Raw genomic sequence first — 26,105 nt, forward strand, 5'->3', positions numbered from 1 at the left:
ACCTGTGGTATTAGAATCTTGAAAGGAGCTCTGGTTGCTCCTTAATCGCCCTTTTCTGAAGCGGCCTCTGGTGTTGCTGTTCCTACAAGGGTAGAAGGTGGTGGACTGATCCTGGTAACCACATCTACCTCTTTGATAATAGTCTCTCTGCGGGCCTAGCTGGTATCTGCGGCCGAGCGCTCACCCTCTAAAGCATTAGGCCCTGTTAAAAAGTGGGTGAAGGACTTTTTAATAGAACCCTGGGCCTTGTCCTGTTTGGAATAAGTTGCAACAAACTTATCTCCTTCAAAAATTGCGCTCCAAAAAGGAGTCCTGGTGCCAAAGGGCCAGCCTCTGAGGAGGCTAAATCAGATGGTTTAGGGTCCAACTTCATTAATATGGATTTGCGGCATTTGCTAGAAATAGCGTAGTTCACTTTACCCAACTACTGGCATATGGAATGTTGGGCCCACCTCACCAAAACTTCCACATCAATCGGTACCTGAGATTCTTTGGAGTGGAAAGCCATCACCAAGATCTTTGTCAATGGACCCGACATGTCCAATAGCTTGTCCAGTCATGCTTTCCATGCCGGTCTAACCCCTTCTTAGGATCTTTGGTGTACTTCTTAAGGCAGGTACCAATGGTGGGGTCCACCTCTGGGGTGTCAGTCACCTTGTCGGGTAGGTCAGGCCTGGGGCATTTAGACTTCAGTCGTGCTTGCACGTCCTTGTCAAAATCCTGGTGGCTATGGGAAGAAACATAATCCGCAGCCTCTTGTGGAGGCACCCAGGAAGTGGATCTGGGGTGTATGATATCCCCGGACTCGAACGTAAGAACCTTGGGCTGCTTACATGGTTCCAGATGTTGTGATTTCTTCTTCCATTTACTGGACTCTGGGATTACCTCCTGGTCTGAACTCTGTGAGGCTGTGGATTCAGAATGATCTGACCCCGTGTCAGTACGCTGAGGCAGAAAGTACACTTTTTAGGTGCTGCCAACTTTTCAAAGGCCACTGCATGAGCCCCCTTGGACTGAATTGGCTTTTTTGCCAATTTCCTTTGGTACCTCAATTAGGAGGTGAGAGAGAGACAACCTTGCTGTTGCGCAAAGCCATATAGATGGTGTTTCAAGGGGGAAATGGCTTGCACAAGGGTGCCATTCATCGTCTGTCACACTCCTGCGTCCAGAGAATGGACCAAATTTTGTTAAAAAGACCACAAGGGGTCCTCCTCATAGAAATAGCTGTTATCTGCCTCATGATTTTCCTCATGCATTGTTATACATTTTTACACTGTTGTCTAAGTAATATATCGAATCACCAAATACTTCCTTAATTCAGTAAAATTTTAGGTCTCTGAGGCGTAGTCAGGGGAGCATGGCAGCAGAAAGATAAAGTTTACCTAAAAACCCCAAGAAATATAGGCCAGTGCAAAGTCAATTAGGGAGTGGAGGGAACACCAAGGCCTGTACATGCTCTGGGCAGAGCCTCTGTAAATTTTACGACCCTGCCAAACTCAGTCAGGGCATCAGCGGGAGCCAGAATAATCACTGCCAATCGTCCAGAGGCAAAAGCCCACGCACCCGTGCTCTTAGATGAGTTGCAACGATCAAAACTATCAGGAGTCGGAACATGCGTGCGCGAGCCGCTCCCAAGCAAAGTAATGAAAAGAGGACGCCACAATCAACGATCACGTCATCCCAGCTCCCAAATGCCCTCTCCAAATAAAGAATCGCAGGCGAATATTGCCTCCCTTTGAGGGGTCAAAGTGACTCACACTGTTCCTGTGTCGCGTGCTACAGATACGCTGCGCAAGCAACAAAAACACAATGCCGTAATTAGAAAAACACCTTATTGTAAATAGAAAATGAGAATATACTTAACTGGCTGCAGAGCAGCAAAGAAAGAGGGGTATATGTGACAGGGTTATTTATATGGGCCATCTCTATGGTTTATCATGTGACTGTTTTATTTACTGTAAAGTTATTGGCTGCTGAGAGTAATAAAGCATAGAAAGAGAAGCATAATCTGAGCCTCCGGTCCTGACATAGAATCAGGGTTTCCAAAATATCCTTTCGGAAAGGATACCCTTGCTGTCATTCTTGCGTTTTTTCCAAACAGTTTATGAAATGCTGTTTTACACTTTCAGGTTACTACATTGTATTTGGTCAATGTTTTAATTGTGTTTCGAAAAATATTATTGTTTGTAGCTGTAACGTAGACCAAGAGCATCTAAATAAACTAAACATTTTGTTTTCAAAATCGCCTTTCTCAACCATTCTGTCCAACCATTCTATTTCACTTAAGCTTTGTATCCGTTTTAAGAGGAGCTGCATCTACACATACAAATTTAGAAACAGAAAATAGAAAAAAATTGTAAACGTGGTAATTAGTTTTTCTTCTTTGACTTATATTGATTTATAGTGAGACGGGAACGATTGTTGGCAGAAGCAGCTAAAATAATGCGGTTTTTCAGATATACAGGTTCCTAAAGTCTGGATAGCCTAGTCGCAGCATGTTGATCAAAAAACAACAAAAGACCGAGGCGCTACAAAGGAAGCTTCAGAGGTTCCCACAACGTAAGTTCCTGGCACTGAAAGCGCGGATTTCGCCGTAAAGCAGCTGCTGCAAAATGTAAACCAAGAACATGCTGAAACTACCCCGGGAAGTCTGCGTGAAAGGAACCGGTTGACCCTGCCTAGAAAGTAGTCGCAAGAAGCGGCCATCTTCAATTGTACTATGCCAGATAGGACACAAGGGAGACTTTCATGCAACCACAAAATAGTGATCCACTTCATGGGAAACCGCAATCATTCTCTTCAAAGTTTTCAAATGGCTGAAAACTTTACCTACAAAGATAGCATATGAATCAAATAAATATTTTGAGAAACATAATGTTGCAAGCTCAATCTTTTTGGGGGAAAACGTTACTATACTGAGCTTGCAAGTGGGAGTCCTTTCATTTCCTTTCTTTCGTCAATGAAAAAAACACAAAAGTAAACATTTATGCAGTCCGGTAGTAAGCACAAGATGGCGCCTTAATGCAGAATTTAACAGTCTCGACTAACGTCTTTCGTTCCATCTGCCCATTCCTCCAGCCGTAAAGCCGGAGGCGTCTCCTCCCCCTCGCCAGAGCGTGCGCATTCTGAATAATCGTCTACGCCAGCGGCGTAGCGCCTCCACCCCCCTCGCCCTTTGCTTGTGGTGTCAGTGCGCTTGCGCGAGGCGGCACAGCAATAGGTTGATTTTTTTCCTTCGATATTCTTCCGCACATTCACGGACGGGCGGTACGCCAGTGGCGCAGGCCGGGGATGGGGACGGGCGAGACGCTTACGCCAGGGGAGCAGCTGGTGGCTTGTTACTGTCGAATGGAGGGCTGGCTGGTGGAGGCTTAAAGAGACAACAGCAGGGCGAAGAGAGCAAGGAGAATGAGGGGATTAATGGTGCAGGAGGGGACTGCCTCCACCCTGTGACCGTCCACGACAGGTAAAGATCCTCTAGACCTGCATGGGGCGTTGGGTCTGTGTTTCGGGTAGACGGCTGTGTCCACCCTGTTGCTTACGGTGAACACATCCCTTCCTGTTGGCCATTTGAGGTAGGCTTTGGGAACTCATCTGTAAGAGGCCTAACCCACCTCGTGAGGAAGTCGAAGATCTCCTTCCCCTGTGAGACGTTTTCGGACCCATTGAGGGTGGGCCACCATACGTTCAGCAAAGGTAGGATCCTCGCACCCGTGGGAGACCTATCCCCCATACCATTCAAGGTGAAGCTTCGTTTAAAAGCGGCAGAGTGAATAGAAGCCCCTGTCGGTCCCATGAGGTAGATACCCCTCTCATCAGTGGACTTAAACACTTTTCATCTGCAGTGGCCTGAGACCCCTCTCTTATGCAAAATGCTAAGTAGCTCCCACTCATGTAAAAGGCAGTCACATCATAAGCTGGAGGCAAGAATAGAGCCGCACGTATCTGCTAGGGACATAGCTGCCCCATCGCATTTACACGAGGCAGGGTGCCTCCACAATATGTAAGAGCTATCAGTCACTCTATTAGAGGAAAGAGTTCTGGGGTTCAGAGTCCACAGGCTGCTTCAGGGGTCATAGTCAACCCCCTCCTGCCTGCCTTTCTAACTGCTGGAGGCATTCCTCTGTCCATCTTGAAAAGGCATGGGGTGCCAAATCACTTCTTCTCCCCAGGGGCTAGGGACAGGACCCCATCTCGCCCGCAGGGGCCAGGGTACTCCTTCTCAGATCTGCAAAGGTCAGACCCTCCCTCACATTTGCAAGGAATAGTATTCATATCTTTTAGGGGCAGAACACCCTCCTTTATAAGAGGCAAATTGATTGCCTTTCCATTTCCAATGTGCAGAGTTAAATGTGCTCCTCCCAACCCCAGCCTGTAAAGGGCAGAGTCCTCGCCCTGTCTGCAAACGGATGAGTTGTATCCCCCCTCTCTCTCATTCTCAAGAGGCATTTCTACACCCTCTTCTCTTCTCAGTAATCTCAGTGTCTTTCCATATCTCACTGTCAAAGGGATAGAGCCGTACCCTCTATGCCCTCGTCAGGGGGCAGATGTATCACCCCTGCCCTTATCATTATCATATCCCCTCATTGTTAAAGAATGGGGTTGTCTTCTCTTCCCCCGTGGACACAGAATAAAGTTGTACCACCCCCGCTCCCATCTTCAAGGGCCTTTCCCCTTTTGTGCCCACATTCATCTGATAAAACCTGAACTTATTTATCTATTTATATTATTTTAGCCCTATTTCTGCTAAAGCTGCTCCGTGCTGGTCCAGTGGAAAAGCAGAATACCCAGGTTTGTGAATTGACCTCTGGGGTCTGGGTTTTAATGTAATGAACATCCTTGCATCGCTTGCCTCGTCCTTCCTGTTGGTTAGTCTTTGAATGGAAACAAGGTGTCTTTTGTGTTACTTTCAGGTGTGTTAGGCGACATTTTTCACATTTGGGAAGATCGATGTTGAACCCCAGATAAACTCTGAGTTCAGGTAGACATAGTCTGCCCCAGTTCCTCCTCTAGTGCCAAGCTGCTTCCAGCCCATCCTGCACCCCTAACATAATCATAGATTTCCAGTAAGCATGTTAAATGTGAGCCTCAACAAATGGATGCAGCAAGCATTTATTTATATATGAGCTTCCAGGGATGGTTATGTTTGCTTAATCCCATTTCCATCAGAGATGCTTCCTTAAACCCGCTACATTTTGATTGAAACCCTTACTCATTCGTTTTTATTTGTTTTTTATTTTTAACAACTGGATATTATGTGGTCAACCCTGAGCCCTACATATTTGCAGTGGGAGGAATACCGAACATGAACCGCTCTCTCTCTCTCAAAATATATATGAAATCTTACCCCCAAGCATCTTCACCACTACATGGATTTATTTTTGTGTGTCAAACAAAGCAGTTCCAGTTGTATTCATAGATCTAAGGGAGGCAAAACCCTCTTTATTGTTTATGGTTTTCATCGTAAATTGTTTGCAGAAAGAATGTGTAAACGTGTGTTGCAAATTCATGTAACAAGAAAATGTTTTCAAATATTTACATTGACTTGAAAATATATTGCCTAGAAAAGTATGCTGAAAAAAATGCTTAAGTGATTACCTAATTCAATGCTTCATACTGTACTGCTTAAAATTCTGTAATTTTAAGGCCAGTTGGCCTTTTATTTTTAACCTAACAGTGTGAGAGGCGACACTGAAATTTAATAAAAGTGACATTTAGTGAGTTAGATGACTTTTAATGTGATAAATATATAATTAACTATACATTGTACCAGGTATTGCTGAGTACATGTTTAAATTAATGTACATACTGTGAAATGTTTCAGGTGGCATATGGGCCATGAAAATCTATAGAATTATTTTTGCTTCATTTTTGTGAATTATGCTTATTACTTGCCCTGCTTCTTCTATTATATATTGGTTACAAGAAAAATGAATTCCTCTTTACTTTGGGTGCAAAGATGTCCCGTTAGACCTGACTCAGGTGAGGCCCTGCTTCTTACTACAACATCAGTTTCTGGAAATTCTCTCATCCATAAAATATAGATTGTAGAGCCTGCCCTAGAGAGGTCTAGTTGTTTAAATAAAGTTTAGTTTAGGACCACTGCTGGTGCGGCGTTATTCAAAAGTGCTTTTACGATTATGTTGTTTTCCAGCCTTACTTAGTTACCTAGAAAATCAGGATCTGCATAAGGCACACTTTGTAAATCCTGATTTTCTAAGTAACTTGGTCACTGGAGCAGCGTATGGACATGAATCTGTAAGCCTGATACAACAGATTGCAAAAGTTCCTCATGAAATGTCTGGGGATATGTTAGAAATGGGGTTTCTGGTTGCCTGGGGTATGCACCTAAACCAGGTAGAACCCACCACTCTAGTCAGGGTGAGAGGGCTGCACACCCAGGATTACCCCTGCTCAACTCCTTGGTAGCTTGGCTTGAGCAGTCAGGCGTATCCCAGAGGCAATGTATAAAGCTTTTGCACAACACAGGCAGCACATGTGGCACAATAACTACACCACGAAGGAAACACAACAGCAAGTTATATAAAAATAAACTGCATTGCCTAAAACATCATTAGACCAAACACAACACAAGTTGTTGTCAGAACATCAGACAGGTTACTAGCACTGCAAAAATAAGCAGTAGTCAGGTAGACATATAGGGTACTAATATTCTGCAACACAAGCAGTTGTCAGGTTGTCATTACCTCCAAAAGGCACATGTCAGAATAAACACATTATCAGGAATGCCAGAACATCCTCATATACGCACATAAAATGAAATATTCCTAAATAGCATAAGTCAGAAACCCACAATGTCCTGGCCAGGATAAACGTATTATTAGAGAGGCTAAGACATCATCAGGAGTGCTTATAAAATGAAAACTTCCCCAAATTGCAAGCCATAAAAGCAGTAGGTAGTAAACGTAAACCTTCCCTCACCCAATGCCTGAAAAATCCACACCAGGACCCCAACCTCCCTTACCCCCCCCCTTCAAAATCCTGGCAATCATGCATAACATAAAAAAATAAATCACGGCCTGAGGAGAATACTGCAGATGCAGTGAGGGCACAAATTATGAAAAGTTCAAGGTCTACAAAAAGGTTTCTGTGCCTCTGCGCTTCTCAGTCAGGGTTTGCAGCAGTTTCCTGCCAGGCGAGGCAGGCACGGGTCCTCCATCAAGGGATCCTGCCACCTATAAAACAGTGCAGTTGGAGAACGTAGTGAGGGGTGTACCCTCGCCAGACAAGGCCCCTGTGTTGGGGAGAAACACTCCTGCGGGGGTGCCCAGGCCCGGGGGCATACCTGTGACTTTTTTCTCAGAGGGGGGGACATTATCTTGCAGAGCTGACTACATGGCACTGGACACTCCTTGGAAAGAGGCGACCCCACTCCCCTCACTGGGCTGCCTCAAACCGATAAAGTGAAGTCACCCGTATCCAGATGGGGTCTCCGTTGAGGCTTTCCTCCTGTCCGGTGAGGAACAGAGGAGCGTACAGCCTCCTGTGCCATAGGAGACTGCTCGTCTCCCCTCACAGAAATACGGGGCACGCCACGTCCTGCGGCTTCACCTTCACAGTGCCTCCAGAGGCCCGGCTCCTATCTCCTTTGACTGGCTGGGGCTGCCCGTGTTGGTCGTGCCTGCAGAGATAACACTGGAGCCTGCACGCCACCACAGGCTCCAACTCCGTCTCCTGGGGCCGCGGCTGTGATAGCCTAGCAGTAAAGCCGGGCCTGCTCGTGCTCGGTGGATACTACTTGAAGCATGCTCTTCCCGCACTTTGTCCACCGGCTCCTCGCAGGTCAGGTCTCGCAAGGAGGTCCTTAGCAGCTGGCGGCAATAATGCCCTGGGAAATGGTTGCACGTCTCATCTCCCCTGCCTGGGGGCCCAAGCTGAAGAGCTTGCATGCTGCTGCTCAGCGGCTGCCATAGACTCAGCGCTAGGTAGGGCTGACTGGAGACACGATTCTCCCTGCAGGGGTCTTTAGGGATGGTGACGCAGTGCTCCAAACATGCTGGTGGGGACAGTAAGGTGGAATTCCCGCGCCACAAAATATAGCATGCTTTCTGTGCTGTAGGAAAAAGAGGGAGGGGGATGCTCCTCACTTTCTGGGAGGCAAAACATATGAAAGGGCTCCTTTTGTACTAGTTTCAGCAATAAAGCACCTTTCACATGCTAGTTTTTGCTAGAGGGCCAAGGAGCAGGGGTGAGAAGGGGTTCTAACCAGCATTAACCAGTTCCAGGGATGTCCCCTTTCTCCTCCAGCACTGGCTCTAGACATCAGCGGGGGCTAAACGAGCCCTTTGTGTGAGGCCAAGGCACAGCCTTTACAGATGCAGGTGTGCCCCGCCTCTACTTCTCCCAGCACACGAAGACCATTCAGTATGCAGAAGTACTCTTGTGGCACTTCCACCCTCCCTGTGTTCGGACTGTCTGAAAAGTATGCACAAAGCCCAGCTGTCAATCTGCTCCAGACGTGGATTGGAATCAAGCTGAAAAACACCAGAGTCATAAGCACAGTGAAATCCTCACTTTCTAAAAGTGGCATTTCTATAATGGTAATGAAAAATCCACTGAACTGCAAAACAATACACAAAAATTACAGAAACAAGCATTCCATCAAACACATTTTATTTAAATTGCAAACAAATAAATACAATTTAAAATTTTAATAGGAAGGCCGGAGCTTTTCTAAATTCAACTTAAGCCACACATCGTCCATACTATACTCTGTTTGATGCACCTGCACTTCTCCCACGATAAAATCTGAGGGTACTATTTTAATTTTTAGCTTCCAATTTCGAATTCCTTGACATTAACAGTATGTTTTAATAATGTCAGTTGTACGTTTAGCCACTTTATGTACACTTTATTAATGTTAATATTTCTAAGCAGTCATGGACCCCGTGAAGAGGCTTTGAGAACCCCTTGGGGTCCCTGAACTACAGGTTGGGAACAACTGTGTTACAGCATTTCCAATGCAAACCCATGAGGAGCAGCGCTCACAGTAGTGAGAAACCAAATAGGCTGTCATTACTAGGACATGTAGTACATAAAGACAAATGTTTTACCTTTTCCATACATAGCACCCTGCCCATAGGGCTAGCTAGGGCCTACCTTAGGGGTGACTTATACATAGTAAAAGGGGAGTTCCAGGCCTGGCGAGTAAATTTAGATGCCAGGTCCCTGTGGCAGTAAACTGCATACACAGGCCCAGCGGTAGCAGGCCTGAGACAGGTTTGAAAGGCTACTTCTGTGGGTGGCGCAAGCTGGGCTGCAGGCCTACTAGTAGCAGAGCTTGCAAAATCCACTCGACCGGTCACTTGCATCGGCAAATCTTATTTGATCAGGTCGAAACTGGTCCCTGCTGGCTAGTTGACACTGAACAGGTGTTCTGTTCAGTTGAAAAGTGGAGGGGCAATTAAGATGCCTTTAAATCTTGTTCTTATGTCACATTTACTCTGTGTTCAGTCAGAGGTCAAAAGCCAGTTTTTCTTACAATTAATTTTCCTTCTGACTGCACAGTTCCAGGACTTAGTGAGGTGAACTGTGTGAGACCTGCTGCTTAGAATGTAAAGTAAAATGATATAGGGTGTCAAATATTTCTTAACACACAATATTTAAATGACTAAGTCAACTGTGCAAACATTTCAAAATATATTTCAGTAGTAGTGAAAGCCCTTTTTTTATATTTCTGTGTGATGAAAAAATATTTTCATAGGATGAAAACAAATCAGAATACTTTACATTTTGATGAGCAAAGGATATGTTTTTTGAAACCCAATTTTCACAGATGAATACACTATATAGTTTTATCAATAAAGCTGCGAGTTAGTAGAGGGGTTTTTGGACGTTTCTTGGAAAGTTACTGTGTGTTGGTGACAGTATGTTATCACATCATGGTTTACTAATATATTTATTAAAATTGAGTGTTCAAACAAACTGAGAAACACTCCTGCCTTGATGGCAATGTTGTTAGTAAGCTAAAATAAGTCATAAGTTATGTGGGCTAGACCTCATGGGTATGTGGGCTAGATTCTCATGATGCACGCAGCAAACTTTAATCTACTTAAACAAAATAGTTTTTTTTGTACTGCAGATATGTTGAGCTCACATATTTGAAGGTGCAGTCATATGTGAGAATTAAGAAAAAGGCGACTGTAAACTATTTGCCTAGGATCACACAATTTGAGACCCGTTTACGGGTCAAATACTTTTGAGTTAGGTCGATTATTTAAGTTGCTCAACTTGCAGATCTAGTAAAAATGTTATGTTTTTTCGAGCCCTTTAGTAGCATTTAATTTACAGGCCCTGGGTATATGGACACTACTGTACAAGGGACTTAGAGGTAAATTAAATGTGAATTAGGTGTCAGCCAGTCATACTAAGTTTAGAAGGGAGAGCACCTGCACTTTAGCACTGATCAGCAGTGATAAAGTGCCTAGAGTCCTAACGTCGATAGAAAGGGTCAGAAAAAAACAGGAGGAGGAAGGCAAAAAGTTTGGGGATGATTCTGTAAAAAGGGCCAGGTCCAACAGGATGTTGATGATCCTTTTTTCAGTGATGTCCAGGGAGTTTTTAGAACAACCTCAACACCCCTATTATCTCATCATGTTTTATTGATGGTATAACGTTGAACAATACATGCCACATAATTTTCAGATTTGAAAATTACTCCTCTTTTTCTTATTGAAATGTGGTTCTTTAAAAGTTTCTGGGACATTCATTGGTTTGCTACAGTTTATTGTTGTCAAATCATTTGCTCCCCCCCAACAGCACATTTAAATCCTTTCCACAATATACATGTCAACTATTCTGAATAAAACACTTAAACATTGTGCCAACATGCACATGAAATGGCACCAAAGCTGCATAGTGGGAAAGGTGTGAGGAATTATACTAATCACTTGAATCTGAGCAATCAACCAGCAACAGACATCAGAACAAAACAAAGTGTCCAACAGCATATATATCCATGCACATAATAGTCTAAAGAAGTTCAAAATAGAACCTGGCAGACCACTGTCCACTCCACTACTGTATTTTAATGAAAAATATGCTAATGTAGTCTAACCTCATTGGACCCTATCCAATATGGTTTTCCTCCAAAAATAGGACATACAGCCAAGTACAATGTCTAAAGACACCTTTAACTGCGGTCAGCAAGTACTGTAATAGTGGCCTAGAGGCAACACACATTTCAGTTCTGCTACAGGGGCACACAAATGGTTGTAAATGCTACTATACATATACACATAACTTCAGTCTCTATTTCTAAGTGAACAGATACAATTCTAGATATATCCAGCTAACTTCTGGAACCAACTCGTTTTGCTAGAACAGAATATGTGGTCCTCGTGGAAAGGTAATTCTGAAAATCCTTGCAGTCTAATGGTTAAAATGAAAAAAAGCTAGTGTGGGTTTTAAAAATAGCAGCCTACACAAACAAAACTGAGGAAATGCGCTGTATACCAAGTTGTCAGGCTGCTAAACGAAGGAACTCCATCCTCGCCTGCTTTATTTTTCAAAGTTACCAGGATAAAATTCCAGTGTGCTTGATTTGGCTTGCATATGATTGCAGATATTTTTTTTTGTTTGGTGGGGGAGGTGGCGACGGTCATTTACGCCACTGTGTTTGGAACGGGTGTTTTGAAAATAGATTACATCTCTGATCGTATTTTAGTACCTTTCAGAGTTTTGTTGCATGCACAAGACTCCCGAGTGAGAAAAGGAGCATTGGTGCAGATGTCCCTGGAAGAGAAGCATGGACAGGAGCTGGCAGCAGGACAGGAGGCAAGGGATGTATTTATGTAGAAGTAACACCGAGGCACTTGAGTCACCTGTAATACACCAGATGTATCGCTCCGTCCCAGGCAATCCTTTCAGTGCTTCTGCTGGTAATAATTAAGCCACTTATGCACGTTAGGGTATGACGTGCTATACAGATTCTGCAATGTAATACAATGTAACAGAGTAGACCATACTTGGCGTGACCTAGCCAAGGATGGGTGTATTTAGGTGATAAATGATCGGATGGCAAGAAGCTGCAGTTCAGCCCAGTTAGTGGCCAAGTTATGCATTTGGGTCAAAGAATCTCAGGGGAACTCTGCAGCTTGAAGAAGATTGCATAGGAGACTAGGCATGGGAATTATCCAGTCCACTGACCTCAAATATTTCCTACTATGTCGTTAATGGATGGAGGGGAAAACGTATCTTCTTCAGTACAAAAAGAAGATTGTTTACTATATCCGGCATTCATATGTAAAATGGAGATTTGCAAAGTTTTCTAGATCGAAAGTAAATAAATAGAGATTAGCAATTCTTACATAGAAAGCCTGTAAAGTGAAAAATATTACAAATTGTGATCTGACTGAAAAAATCTTCAACTAGATTCTACCGAGAAAGCAAAGAGGAAGTGAGTAAGGGAATACATTGAAGTGTACAAGGGGAAAATCCTTCAATGGGAAAAGAAAGAAAACGTACAGTTAAAAAAAAAGTCAGAAAATAAGGTAGTTGTCAGGAGAGCGCTCATCAGTGAGCTTATCTTTTGCCAGGAGCTTCAGTGAGAGGAGGTTTCTGGAAGTGAATTCCTCTTATAGCTGTCCTGATCTCGGTGTACTGTTAGCGATTCACCTCTCCATTGCCGCTACTGGGATCAGAAATAAATCAGTCCTCTGTGAGACGTCACATGGAGTACTGTAGCAAGGTTGAAAGATGAGTGGAATAAAGCAATGGTTAGAATACTTGAATGAATCTCTGCCAATAGTAATAGCTTTGAGCAGTATCCCAGTCTGTATTTTTGGTCATTGTGCCACAGCGTACCTGGAGCAACCATATACAAATCAGCTGTTGCCCTGTTTCAATATGAACTACATGCTTACATGCCCTCTGATCAGGAAACCCGAACAATCACGGGCCTTGTTTGGCCTCATCACTGAGGTGCAGTTTGAGCCTTGAATCTGTGACCGAGGGAAATCTGTTTCTGGGGGGACCTTTTGCTCTTAGACAATCTCAACATTGTGCCCAGTGTTGGAGTAAACATTCAGTTATATATTTTTATATATATCAGTTTCATTGCTCACTGTAACTGGCATAAACTGAGAGAAAACCAACCATAGGCCAGTACCAGTAGAAAGGTTAACTAACATGATGGTGCAAAGTCTGCACCAAAAACCGTAGGAAAAGAGATACAAGACTCTATTGTGCAGGAGAGCAGTTTCCACTCTGTTATTGCTTAAAGGCGTGATTTATAGTGAACCCCTTGTGACACATTCATGAGCGGTGTCAAATGTTGGTTATGGAAAGGGTGGTAAAATTAATTGGGCAGATATTTCAGCAGGTGCAGAAGAGCACGTCCGGGACTAAGACTAGGAATCTTTCAAGAAGGCCTAGAACAGATGTCTGGAGTAGTTTTCTGATGAACAACCAAAATGTAACAGTATTCTGATCCATTCTTGTATTATTGCTGCAGGCGTGAAAACGCACTGGCAACGTGAGGCACAAGGGCATTATTTGATGTTAAGATCTCATGATGTGTTTTTTTTTTTTTAATAAGTCCTTTTTAGTTTTGTATTTCTGCTGGGTTCCCTTGTTTCTGATCGGGAGACGTTGTTGACACGAGAGAGTAGAAAGCAGAATGGAGCAGGCCTGAGATCTTTGTCCTGTAATTCTATAATCCCACGACGGCTTCCATTATCTAAAAATCCAATATCTGTTTCCGTTAGCAATAAAGGCTGTGGAAACTAATACATGTTCCAGAAGGATTCAGAGGGAAATGGCTGTTCTGTTAGTATCATCCTGGGTGTGCTTTTTTGGGAGTGCTATGAAATTAGTTTTCCTTCGCACAGATCAGATCTACCAAAGCTGTGTGGGCACCGACTCTGTTGGTTTTCTTACATTCATTCTACAGACCTAAGGGACAGTCGGTCCGCTGACCTGTGGTGTGCCGGAGTGGTTGTTTCTTTCAATACATGATAATTTTAAATGATCCTCCTAGAGTTCGGAGGGAGCTTTGTTGGTAGTTGTAAAGTAGTTGTGACAGGGTATCTCTTTATAACACAGACATATTCATGTCTTTGTTAATTTGGCTAAAGGCTAGATAGGGGCTCCATGATTACATGCTGTGTTGCAGGTAATGTCTAGAAGCTTGTGTGTTACAAACCATGTAGATTTATACTTCTGAGAAACTGCATTTGTCGGTTTGATGGGGGAACAGGAAGATCAGTGATCTAATAAGGACTGTCTTGCTCATCAGGTGAAGGATCGCTTCAGCTGCTTTCTCCGTAAACCCCGAAAAACGTAGGAAATAAGAGTATTCTGTCAGCCGTTCATTGAATGGTTCTCTTGCAAACTTCTACAAAATGAGGTGGTAGTGCAGAATTACCATTGGCAGAGATGAATTCAAGCCTCCCAACCAACACTTTTATTCCCCTCATCTTTCATCCTTGCTACAGTACTCCATGTGAAGTCTCACAGAGGACTGATTTATTTCTGACCCCAGCAGCGACAGTGGAGAGATGAATCTCTAGCAGTACATTGTGATGTCACATGACAGCTATAAGAGGAAGCCCCTTCCAGAAACCTCCCCTCTCACTGAGGCTCCCAGCAAAAGATAAGCTCACTGATTAGTGCTCTCCTGACAACTACCTTTTCGGACCCTCTTTACTGTATGTTTTTTTTTTTTCTTCTCCTTGTACGCTTCAGTTTATTGAGGAGGTTGCCTTGTGCAACAGGTTACAACACTGGATAACTACTGGGCTGTCAGGGCACGGATACTATAAATATTCTCTAAAAGGAACATCTTATAGTCCTTTGTTGAATAACTGACATGAACAGCAGTAAGGCTCGAATGTGTCCAGTATCTTAAAGATTATGTCTAGTCTACTTGCATCATACCTTTAGGAAAAAAAATATTTTACTTACTGAGATGCCTGTTTCGAATTGTCCCTTATTTAGGGCTTCAGCAAAAGGTCCAAGTTACCATCTGTCTAGAACTTTCCTGCTTTCACTACTCCATGAGCAATACTTAGGAGCATCCTCCCAACAAGTGGCCAAGAAGCGATGAACAATGTATATTGTAGATACAAGACAACCCCTTAACCTCCACATCTGGCAACATGCACCTCATCATTCATCTTGCCCTGAGCTGCTGGTAGCTAGATCTAACTCTTTTCAAGCAAAGGGCAATAGACTATCACGTCATTCGCCCTACAGAACCCCAGTCCTTCAGCCAATAATCTGGGCCAGCATTCAGATTAGACCACATTGATCCAGGCTGTTCTTCTCCCACCTGTACCAATATTGTACCAAGCTAAACAGCTTAGCCCAATGATGAAGACCTGCAACTTCTGACAGGAATACAATTAGGCAATCCTTTTGATTCCTGGAGAGTAGTAACATAGACCGTTCTGTGTTTTAATCCACTTTAATTGTAGGTATCTCCGTGTCTGCTCTCACAATATTCCCCATCACATGCTTACATGCACCAACTCTGCCTCACCATGTTTAGAGCACTCCTCCAAACTTCATGCACCTCACTGACTTCCCCCATGTAGATCATCTACAAAGAATACCACATTCAATACTGCATTGCAAAGCGCTCCCACAATCCTAATGCATATTGCAACCCTTTCCTTCTCAATCCGGGGTATGAGCTGGTGCATACATAGCGCAACACAATACTAACCCTCCTGGGCGTCCGAGATTTTTCCCTCAGTTATCACCGAGTACTTAGAGTGTAGTGGCAGTGGATGATCATAGTGAAAATCAACTGGTGCAGCACAGTTGACACCAAACCACCTCATTGTGCCCATCAAGTTACATGTCTAGAGTGCAGCAGCAGAGAAGGAATAAATATTCTCCGAACAAATAAATTCTCAGTCCGGCAGTGGTTTTCAGCAACCAGCTCGTAAATCAAAGGAATGGTCGATCTTTGACCATCACCTGCATCATTATGTAGTGCATTCGGGTCCTTGCACTATGATCACTCGTGTTCACGAATGAAAGTATGTGGATGAAAACCAAGAACTCAAAATGTACTTCTTGAGGGAGTACCTAAGGATGCCAAGGCCCACACCCAGTTGTCTGCTGCAAAACCACAGTCTTTGTGTATGTGGCTTCTTGCCTAAATCTACAAATCTCTACAACACTCAGGCACTGGAACAGGTCTGGAGTATACTCAACGCATTAGCATAACTAAAAATGAAATTATTTTGCCATCTGTTCAAATGGGGGGGTTTGCTAGTTAAGATTCTGCACCCACCATCAGCCAAGAGAGGTGTAGCAGCAACAAAATAATCCTTCTTCCCAGACAGAAATGGTCAGATTTAAATAGCACTAAACAGTGCTTCCTGCCATTAAACAACTGCCTCTCTCGGACGCTAGCTCAGCTTTCTCTGACTTGGGCTTTCAGTCTGTCCGGTCAGTTACTGAAGTGTGCCTCACACTTTGTGCCCTGAGACAACCTCTGCAAGCACTTGCATTGCGCTCATGATGGATAATTTGTTCTTCCACCTTGCACTTAAGCACTACTTGTAAGACCTCTACAGAAAACATTACTGGGAACCAAACTCGCGTGGAAAGATTGCCTGAACGCACTTTGTAAAGTAATGACTGGAGCTGCTGTGTCAGCATACCACTAATACGTTTTTTCTTCTTATTTTCCTAGCTCCTGCCCCTGGAGCAAAGTTGCTAACGGGTGCAAAGTAATGCATATAATGACTCCTCTTTAGCTATTGAATGAATTGCTTTAGAATGCAGTCCATTCTAGCAGGCCACATACTCCCCAGTTTCAGCCAGGTTTCTCTGGTAGGTAACTATTCCATGTAACATACTTGGGTGCATTGAAGAACCAATACCTGTTGAACCCGCACACTAATGACAAAATTGACGTGAACAAATATACAGTATAATCGGGGCAACTAGACAATGCGATTCTGAGACCTCAACTAACGTTTCTTGCATAGATATAGATTTGCCAGGTTTGTCACATAATCCATTATCTGTTGCATAATCTTCAGATTTTAACAAAACAAAAAAATAGTTTCTAGATCAAACGGTTCAAAAGTTGCTAAAAACGCATCAACACATGTTGCAGTGCATTGGAAGCCTTTTGCAAAGGTTGACTGCTCCCTTTTCTGCTACTTAATGCTATGTTTGGATGTTAAACTGGTACTAATGAGGTGCAGCCACTGCCCAGGCAATGTTAACAAGTGTACAATTGACAAAATAAGTAATGCTATCACAAAATGTGCCACACTACGCTGCATTATTTTCATTGTCTTGCTGCGTGATGAAGTCAACCCTGCTGCATAATTTGGCCCACCCCTGCCACATAATTATAGTGGCCTCGAGTATAATCATGTAACGGGCAAGGTATAATTTATTCTCAGTTACTTTCTTCCATGGTATTCAGTTTACGAAGCAAGGCTCATTCATTGATTCAGTTAAGTGGGATGGATGTCTCTCCTCTACTTTGGCAATCCAGATTAGTCTTTCCCCTGGTTGATAAGTAATTTCTAGGCCTAGTGTTTATTCTTTTGACTTGGTGGTCTTTTCCTTGAAATCTATTTAGTGCTCTTGACTTGGTACTTCTGGCATGTCAAAGCACTGCTCTTCGGTCCTTGTTGACCTAATGACGCACAAGAATGTTTTACTTTCCTGGTTTCGTGGATCTCAATTTGGCCTCATCGATGTGTTTCTGTGGCTAGGACACAGAGCTGCAATCTTGCTTGGTTCCTTTGTAACCTGCGTGATTGCTTGGCAGTCTGACTTTGAAAATTATATCTTGTCGACCCTGATGACGTGGCTCGCCAGTAACCTGGCATTTCACTTCTGCACAGCTGACTGTCATTTGCTCTGACTTGTAACTTTAGCGCTCTTTTTAGACTACTCTGTGAAAACATGTGATCGTTTCAGCTTCAATGACTTGGCTCTCTGGTTGTACATGTACCCACTCTGATGCCCATTTGACCATCTTAAAGTCTGGTTCACGCTTCTGATGGACAGTTTCAGCAACCTGGTAGAATATGGGGTGAAATAGTTTCCAAGGAGTAGATATATCATTCCTATCCTATGTTCAATATTAAACAAAAGACATCTTCTGTTTGCTGTTGGGGTGGTTAACAGCGCAACAGGAAACTTTCACTCAACTTTTCCATTGTGTGCATTCATTTCACATACTCAACAGAAGGACAGAGTCACCATTAAGACTTGTGCTCTAAATTTTGTGCACGTGGGAGGCAGGATTTTTTCTGTAAAACCTGGGTGAAAGAAGAGCCATCTCAAAAACTACTGTATCTGCAGGGTGGAATACCACGATAGCCACTTCAATGGATGTATGCATTTATCCTGATTTACTTCACATATTACTTGCATGGGCCCTTTTTGCATGTCTTCCCTGTTATATCTTGTCTGTGTGTGTCAGTATTAACTATAGCTTGTTATGGAATTGCCTCCACTCTACTTGCTGTTCATATCTCACAAACCGTTGATCGCACCCTGCAGTCACCGGCCAAGAAACAGAAGAATGTGCCTCCCTTTCTTGAACTTCTTCAGTTGGGATTTTACATATTTGAAGTTTGACTTTCCTCTCCTCTTATGAGCCCAAGCTTACCATTGCTTGGGCGCGTGGCTGGGACACTTGTCTACTCCTTGCACCCCCTTTAAAGCGTTCATGTCCAAAATCCTGTAGGAAATGACTAGCATCTCTATAAAACTGTCATTAACAAGATTACTTTCAAATTTACTTAATTAAAAATTGAACAGCTGTATGCCTGGTCTCATGATTTGTAAACAAGCTTGATAATCCTATAAATGTACAAGTTTGAAGCAATCGCACACAACCGAAGGAAAAAAAATGGGAGCAGTAGTGGTGTGTGTGTGTACGCGTGCGTGCATGGCTTTGGCGTGCAAAGTGTCTTTTGCTTTGGGACAGTATGCTGTGGACTAGTATCAGAATTCATTGAGAGGTGGAGCTTGAGGAAAGCCGCTGTGCTTACACCGGCAAAATCTTACCCAGAGATGTAAGCCCACACCACAGGTTATCCCAGGCTCTTTACGGACGATTGGCACAAACAAGGATTTGAGGAGAGGAGGGAAGCGCTGAGTCAACATTCTGTGATCGATAATTGTAAGTTGACAACTTTCAAAGAATCGCTGACGGCTTCTCCTAATTTGTTGGTAGAGACGTATTCTAGCTAACTATTGAAGAGGCCCAGCCTACAACATGGTGCTGTTTTCTCTGCCTTTTAGGCTTTCGACGTAGGATGTACTGCACTGTACTAAAGTTGTTTCAGTCTCTTCCCTTACATTCCTGCATTAGCTGCTTCCTTTGTTTCTGTGGCTCCCTTCTTCTCACTACCTTGGTTCGTTACATTTGGTATGAATAACTGTTTTTAGTCTGTGATTTTATTATTGTATTTGATAAAATAATGGACCGTACAAAGGGGTCAGTTTTTGAGTGAAATGAGAAGGTTTGTAAGGGTTTTCACATAACTGCTTGGATAAACACTTTATTGTGAATTTACTACTCTGTCAAAGTTATGTAATGTGGTGTATACTCATTTATGTGTAATGTTTTATTGCTATTTAGTACTTTCGGTTGTTCATTCTACATCAGTTTTGTGCCTGCTGGTATCCTTCCCTCACCATGGACTTTGAGAATTTGCCCATTCTGCAGTGGCACCGCAGATTTTTTTTCTTTTTTCTTCTTTTTTTTTATTTATTTTTTGCTTCTGCAGCTAAATCAATTTTTTGTTGACCAAATGACTGCACATTTTATTCCTGCCAACTAATTGTAAACTGATTTTTCTCTCCCTTTCAAACATGATAAAATAGGCATATCCCTGGCTGGGATGTTTACTGTACTTGTAAGTCCCTCATGTAGTACAACATGTACCCAGGGCTACTAATTGACTGCAACACTCATTGGGTCACCCATGAAAGTAGGACTGTAAAACTTGTCTACAGGTCTGCCATTGACACATTGGTGGGCAGTTTAAACTGCCATTTAGACCTCGCAACATAAACCTTTTGCCAAATCTAAACCTTCCTTTTAAGTACTTATAAGTAACCTCTAAGGAAGGCACTAAATGCCTGTAGGGCTGGAGGGTGCATGGTATTTAAAAGGTAGAACACCTATACTTAAGTTGTACATGTACTGGGAGTGAAAAATCTCAAGTCATTTTTTTTTTTTTTCCTCCTAGCTCCCCCATAGAAAAACACTTGATTATGGTATAACAAATTATAATGCATGCCTTTTAACTTCAGAATAGCTAGAACAATGATAGAAGACTCGAACTAATAGTAATATAAAACTCAATCTAATTTTGAAAATAACACTTTTTAGAATGTTTACAAAAAGTTCCATTCATTACTTTTTGTGTTTACTTTTAAAAAGTTGGCATTTTCCTGCCTAAGCAAAGTGTACCTTTCTGCCAGTGTTCAGTGTCACCTGGCTGTTAATGGCTCCACTATAGTGAGATGTGTATTGCTCATAGACAGTGGGCAAATTTCTTCTGAATTTTTTTTTTCCCCCCGCCTTCTGATAGGATGGCCATGTGGACTGTGCCCAGGAACTTAACTACACTTTAAAAGCTGCCTACCCTCCCACAAGCAGATTTAACTCATGCCACGGCCTGCCTCCTTCATTGTCTAGTTAGCCAGCCAGGCACCAACCACACTGGGAAAGAGGCTGCCACCAGAAGTGTTTTTGAGTGACCACCAGGAAGGGGTTGCCCATTCTCATAGCCACACCTCTGGGTGGGCAAAGGTAGATTTAAGTAGAGAATGGCACAGTGGCATAACAGTAAAATACACCAGAAGTGCTGCAAACGTGGGTAGGGTCACCTCTTCGAACTTTCACCCCATTAGTTCGGGATTGGCCAGGAGCTTATGCCCAGGATGGCACTGGGTATAAATGTGGTACCCCAGTGCCTTTGGAACTCTCCTGGACCTGTGGAGAGTCAGAAGGACTGTCCTGCGGTCTGAAGGAAGACGAGACCTGCTTAACTTGAACCTAGGACTCCAGAAGTTATTCCAAAGGACAGTTGACTGACCCCCCTGCTTAAGCTACATTGAAACAAGCCTTTTCTCAGCTGCCCAGCTCTAACTGGACGTGAGTTGGACCTTGCTGCTGGCCTCTGCTGGAGTATGCTTTGCCCCCAAATCCTCCCAGCTGCCCCCTGTCCCAGTCATAAACACTTGGCTGGAGTCAAAGTGCACTGCCTCAACGTTTTCTGAAACATGAGATGTAGAAACTTTATGCCATTGTTTTGTTCTGAGAACCGAATGGGACCGAAACCAACCTGACAATCCGACGAAGGTGCATTGCTGCTGGGCCAAAGATTCCATTTGGTCCCACTACATTCCGGGGTATAGACTTTGCTAAAAGGTGTCTGTCCTCATGGAGCCCTCTTTGGCTACAGCCTGCAGCCTTGTCCTAGTGGAAGAATCTGAGCTCCAAAAAAAGTGACTAAATCCCAAAGTAGAAATCTTGACCAGGGGAAAGTGCTTAAAGTAATCCACCCTGTGACAGGCCTTCCCTGGGTGCAAAAAGTAAATTTCTATCTAAAAAAACATAGAACCTTCTTTTGCCACAGCCTGCTGCCCTTCCATGCTGAGGGTTTTTGACTTCCATCCCAGAGACTTAAAAACTAACTTTTTTTTTTGTTTTAAAAGGACGAACCTGGCCTGTGTATCTGACCCCCACACCATTGAAGTCAGCCTTCACTTTTAATCTTGACCTAGTATAGCACAACCAGATAACCACGGAAGATGCTTACTGCTTTTTGGTGTCATATTGAACTTTAAATTTAAAACGTTCATAATTTTGGTTCTATTCATTGGATTTTTTTTTTTGTGGGGGGGGGGGGTCATTTTATCTATTGCAGTATTCTCTGTTTTAATAAATTAGTTTGGGATTTCTCTTGTGGTTTTACTTTATTACTTTTTGAGTGCTGCATAAATACTATACACATTGCCACTAGGTTAAGCCTGTCTTTTTTTTTATTTATTTTTTATTTTTTTATAATAAAAAAAAAAATATATATATATGTGTGTGTATATATATGTATATATATATTTTTTTTTTTGCCAAGCCATGAAAGGATTAAGCATATGTTTATTTAGTGACTTTTGTGGTTCACCCTGACAAGGATTGTGATTATATATGCGGTGGCTTTACACCTCTGTTCTGCTTTCCTTCTTATCTTATCTCGTATCAGAGCTTACAGAACATATCAAGAATGCACTTCTGAGTTCAAAGAAGACCTTTATTGTTGTTAATTCTTCCCCACCCACAAGTTCCTGAGAGACGAATTAATAGATTTCAAGCACACGGCGCAGCAATGAAAACAAAATATATCACAGTGCTTCTCAGTTGCAATGTACACAGCAGGTTATATATATAATGCAAAGCAAAACAAATACTTCACCGTGTGAGAAACTATTTACAGCTTCATCTTTCTGGGGTCTGCAAGTTGATGACTCCGGTCAACTGCGAGAAAGAGATTATCTACCCACACGGGAGACTGGCAACTGGCACCAAGTTCCAGCCCGAAGTCCAGCAGATTTCAAACTAATTCCCTGAAGCCCGAACCATCCTTACAAAAGCGTGCCACCTCCTCTCAGACTCGGGAAAACTACGCAAGCCTTTGGAGACTGGCCAGATCTCCTAGACTTCTCCTCTTCCCAAGCCTGAGCAGAAAGGAAAACACCAAATGTACTCTCTCTTATCATGTCTAGTCTGCTGTGCGAAGAAAACAGCTTGGTTCATCTTGTGGAAAAATACAGCTTGGATTCTCAACTGCAATGTCTAACTCCACGTTAAAGGCAATAGGCAGCTAACCTAAATATCAAATGTAATGTCATGTCAAAGCCAATAGGCAGCTGAACTGAATACAAAATGTAATGTCTAATATCATGTCAAAGCCAATAGACAGCTGAGCTGAATTGTCAAAGCTAATAGGCAGCTAAACTGAATACAGCATGTCAAAGCCAATAGGCAGAATACAGAATGTAATGGCTAATGCAATGTCAAAGCCAATAGGCGGCTAAACTAAATACAGAAAGTAATGGCTAATGCCATGTCAAAGCCAATAGGCGACTAAACTGAACAAAACATATAATGTGCTACTGGTGAACATTGAGCAACTTATATGCGCAGTGGTGAAACACAAAGTCATTGGTCAAACACCATTAATATCATCACAACCTCCTTTTAACAAAACTTCATGGTGGTGTGCTTTTCATTCATGTTCCCACATGGCTGCTGATGCCAAACACAACGTCCAAGTTGGTTATGGTGACAAGCCATTGATAAAGGTAACCGGTCCAATTGTTATGACAAAGGACGTCAGCCTGATGTATTTATTATCAAAATATATGTAATAGTAAATAAGTATTTAAGGGTGGATTGTAATTACTCTGCATTGACGCATATAGAAGGTTTTTTGGCACATGCAATCTCTTAGATTATCTTAGTAGACAAGGGTTTTGGTGTTGGGTACCCTATTTAACAACCCTACAGGTAGAAGATTTGCACCGTATTAGAACATTGGAATGTTGGGAGCACCATTGGAGAGAATGGAGTGCTCCAGGCTTCTAATGGCTGGAAAAAGCCCAGAGCCTCAACATTCTAATGTTCTTTATTCACAGTAACATCTGTGAATCAATCAATCAAAAAAATGTATAAAGCGCTCTACTCACCCATCAAAGGGGGGGGGGGGCAGGAGGGTCACTGTTGGAACAACCATGTTTTGAGGTTCTTTCTGAAAAGCAGGTGGTCTTTGGTTATGCGGAGGTTGGTGGGGAGGGAGTTCCAGGTTTTGGGGGCGAGGTAGGAGAAGGACCTGCCTCCTGTGGTGGTGCGTTGGATGCGGGGGACTGTGGCTAGGGTGAGGTTGGCTGATTGGAGGTTGCGGGTGGGAATGTCGAAGTTCACTCTTTCGTTGAGGTAGGTCGGGCCGGTGTTGTGGGGGGATTTGTGTGCGTGGATGAGGATCTTGAATGTGATTCTCTTGTTTATGGGGAGCCAGTGAAGGGTTTTGAGATGTGGTGAGATTCGTTTGTGGCGGGGGAGGCCAAGGACGAGTCGTGTTGCTGTGTTCTGGATTCTCTGGAGTTTGCGTTTGAGTTTGGACAAAGGTCTCATGGAGCCCGAGGGGATTTCAGTTGTTTTATTTATTAGAACAATTTGCCCTCTAGTGGCAGAATTTTCTAGCCTTCTAGCCCTTCGTAGCTGAGCTGTTCCGGCTATTAAAGTCCAGCTTCCTTGTTAAAGGCCCTCTCCTTCAGCTTGGGCCTTTAACACTGGCGCAGGCTTTTAATGGCCGGAAAAGCCCGCTACGGCAGGCTCTAAGGCTATAATAATTTTTGGTAGAATCTCCTTGGAAGGCCTGACAAGCTTAGCTGTCTGCCTAGATCTTCTAAGTAAAAAGCACATATAATAGTGCATCATATATGGAACTATATATATCCAGGTAGATACAGAGGGCTTTCAGGTCAGCCCTCTTCTGTCATTCTTGGTTCAGAATGTCATTTACGCTCTGCTTCCATCTATGACAGCATACTGGTTTAGGTAATGGTTCCCTTCTCGTTAGCCATTCGTTTATTGCCCTTTGAATGACTGCATTTTTTTGATCATATGCGCACAGTTACCTAAAAAGTAATGTGCTTCAGTGTCGGTCTGGCTAGCTAGACCTTGTATTTTTTAACTGTTAATAGGGTTATTACAGCTCCTCATGCAGTGCTTGCCACTCACTGAATTTGCCATTTTCTGCATTCTGAATGGCCACTTCTCTAAACCAGGAGACAATTATGGAAAGTTGTTGTGTATAGTCTATTACTGTTTTTCGTTTTTTTAATGAGTAACAATTCCTAAATGTGGAGGTCATGATGGAACTTTAAACCAAACAATAGACTTGCTACAATATCACTGCAAGATAGATTCAGGCTGTAATGCTTAGTTTTATTGCAGGCATGTTCCTGCCATGGTTAAACAGCAGCATGTTATTTTTAGGTTGAGCATAGCAGCGTGCAAGCACTGCCCTTCTCGACATGTTGTAATAAATTCTGTGGGCTTTAACCATGCCCATCTCACACCTATCACTTTCATTCGCTCCTGGGCCTGCCTTTCAGAAATCCTTAGATGTTGTTGGTAAATGCTTTACGTTTGTCCAGTCTTGAGGCTATTTTGTTTCCGCCTTGGAGACTGACTCAGTTACATGGATTATTGCACAATCGAGCACGTACCTTAGTGTGACCCACTATTTTTTCTTCTGCCTCGTCACTTTGCGCTCGTTGGTGTATGTTGTTTCTTCCTCTTCTTGTTTTCAGGCATCTTGCTGTTTCTTTGCAATGTCTGCGGGGTCTTTTTATTTTTTTGCAGCTTAGTGCGAACTCGACACAAAGGTATTGGAGCACTTTATTTATATTTTTGCAGTTTTATATAGCGCAGACTAAATACAAAGGTATCACAGCACTTTACATGAGCACCGGTTACATTGCAGAAAAACACATGAATTTTTGGTAGCAAGGGGAAATTAAGTGATTCCCCAGAATCGCAGGATGTTGTGCTGGCGCTGAGACTTGAACCGTGTTCCCCCAGCTCCAAAGTAGGAAGCTCTGGCCCCTGCCCCTTACACTACATCTTTTCCCCTAGGGTTCCTTGTCTGGTTTGTGTTGGAGCAGTCTGGGATTAACTTTTTTTTTTTTTTTTTTATATCACTTGGCTATACATGTTCTGCCATTTCATAGTGCTTCAAAGCAGGTGCCATTCTTAACAAAATCACCATAATTCATTTGCATCGACCTTGCAGAGATGAAGAGGTGAGAAGGCTATGTCAGGATTGTAATCTGTGACATTCTCGTTCTGCCAAGACCTCTGCAGTGGGTGCATTAACCAACTGACTTGAGTAGAGCTTAACACTAGGCGATAGCACATGCTCTTGATAACCTCCCGAGGGTCACCAAGCACATATATTAGTTCTAGGAAAGAGATGGTGAAAGGTGTCACTAAAATGGAGGTGTGACTCTAGACCCAAGCACTTCACGACCTCAGGCTTGATAGCAAAACACATCTATCTTTTGGCTGTAAATTGGGC

At 43.0% G+C, this 26,105-nt stretch overlaps 1 protein-coding gene across 2 annotated transcripts in view; it reads left to right on the forward strand.

Annotated features, from left to right (window-relative positions):
- Positions 1–3,189: 3,189 nt before the first annotated feature.
- The window catches only part of CSNK1G2 (casein kinase 1 gamma 2), a 153,653-nt gene continuing 130,737 nt past the window's right edge, over positions 3,190–26,105 (forward strand). The window contains exon 1 of one of the 2 annotated variants that reach the window (XM_069217383.1): positions 3,190–3,466. The gene's annotated coding sequence lies outside the window, so the exon portion shown is untranslated. The remainder of the gene's footprint in view (positions 3,467–26,105) is intronic. The other variant, XM_069217384.1, reaches the window with a different exon arrangement.

This window comes from Pleurodeles waltl, chromosome 12, assembly GCF_031143425.1.
Source record: "Pleurodeles waltl isolate 20211129_DDA chromosome 12, aPleWal1.hap1.20221129, whole genome shotgun sequence".
In the NCBI taxonomy this organism is placed as follows: Eukaryota; Metazoa; Chordata; class Amphibia; order Caudata; family Salamandridae; genus Pleurodeles; species Pleurodeles waltl.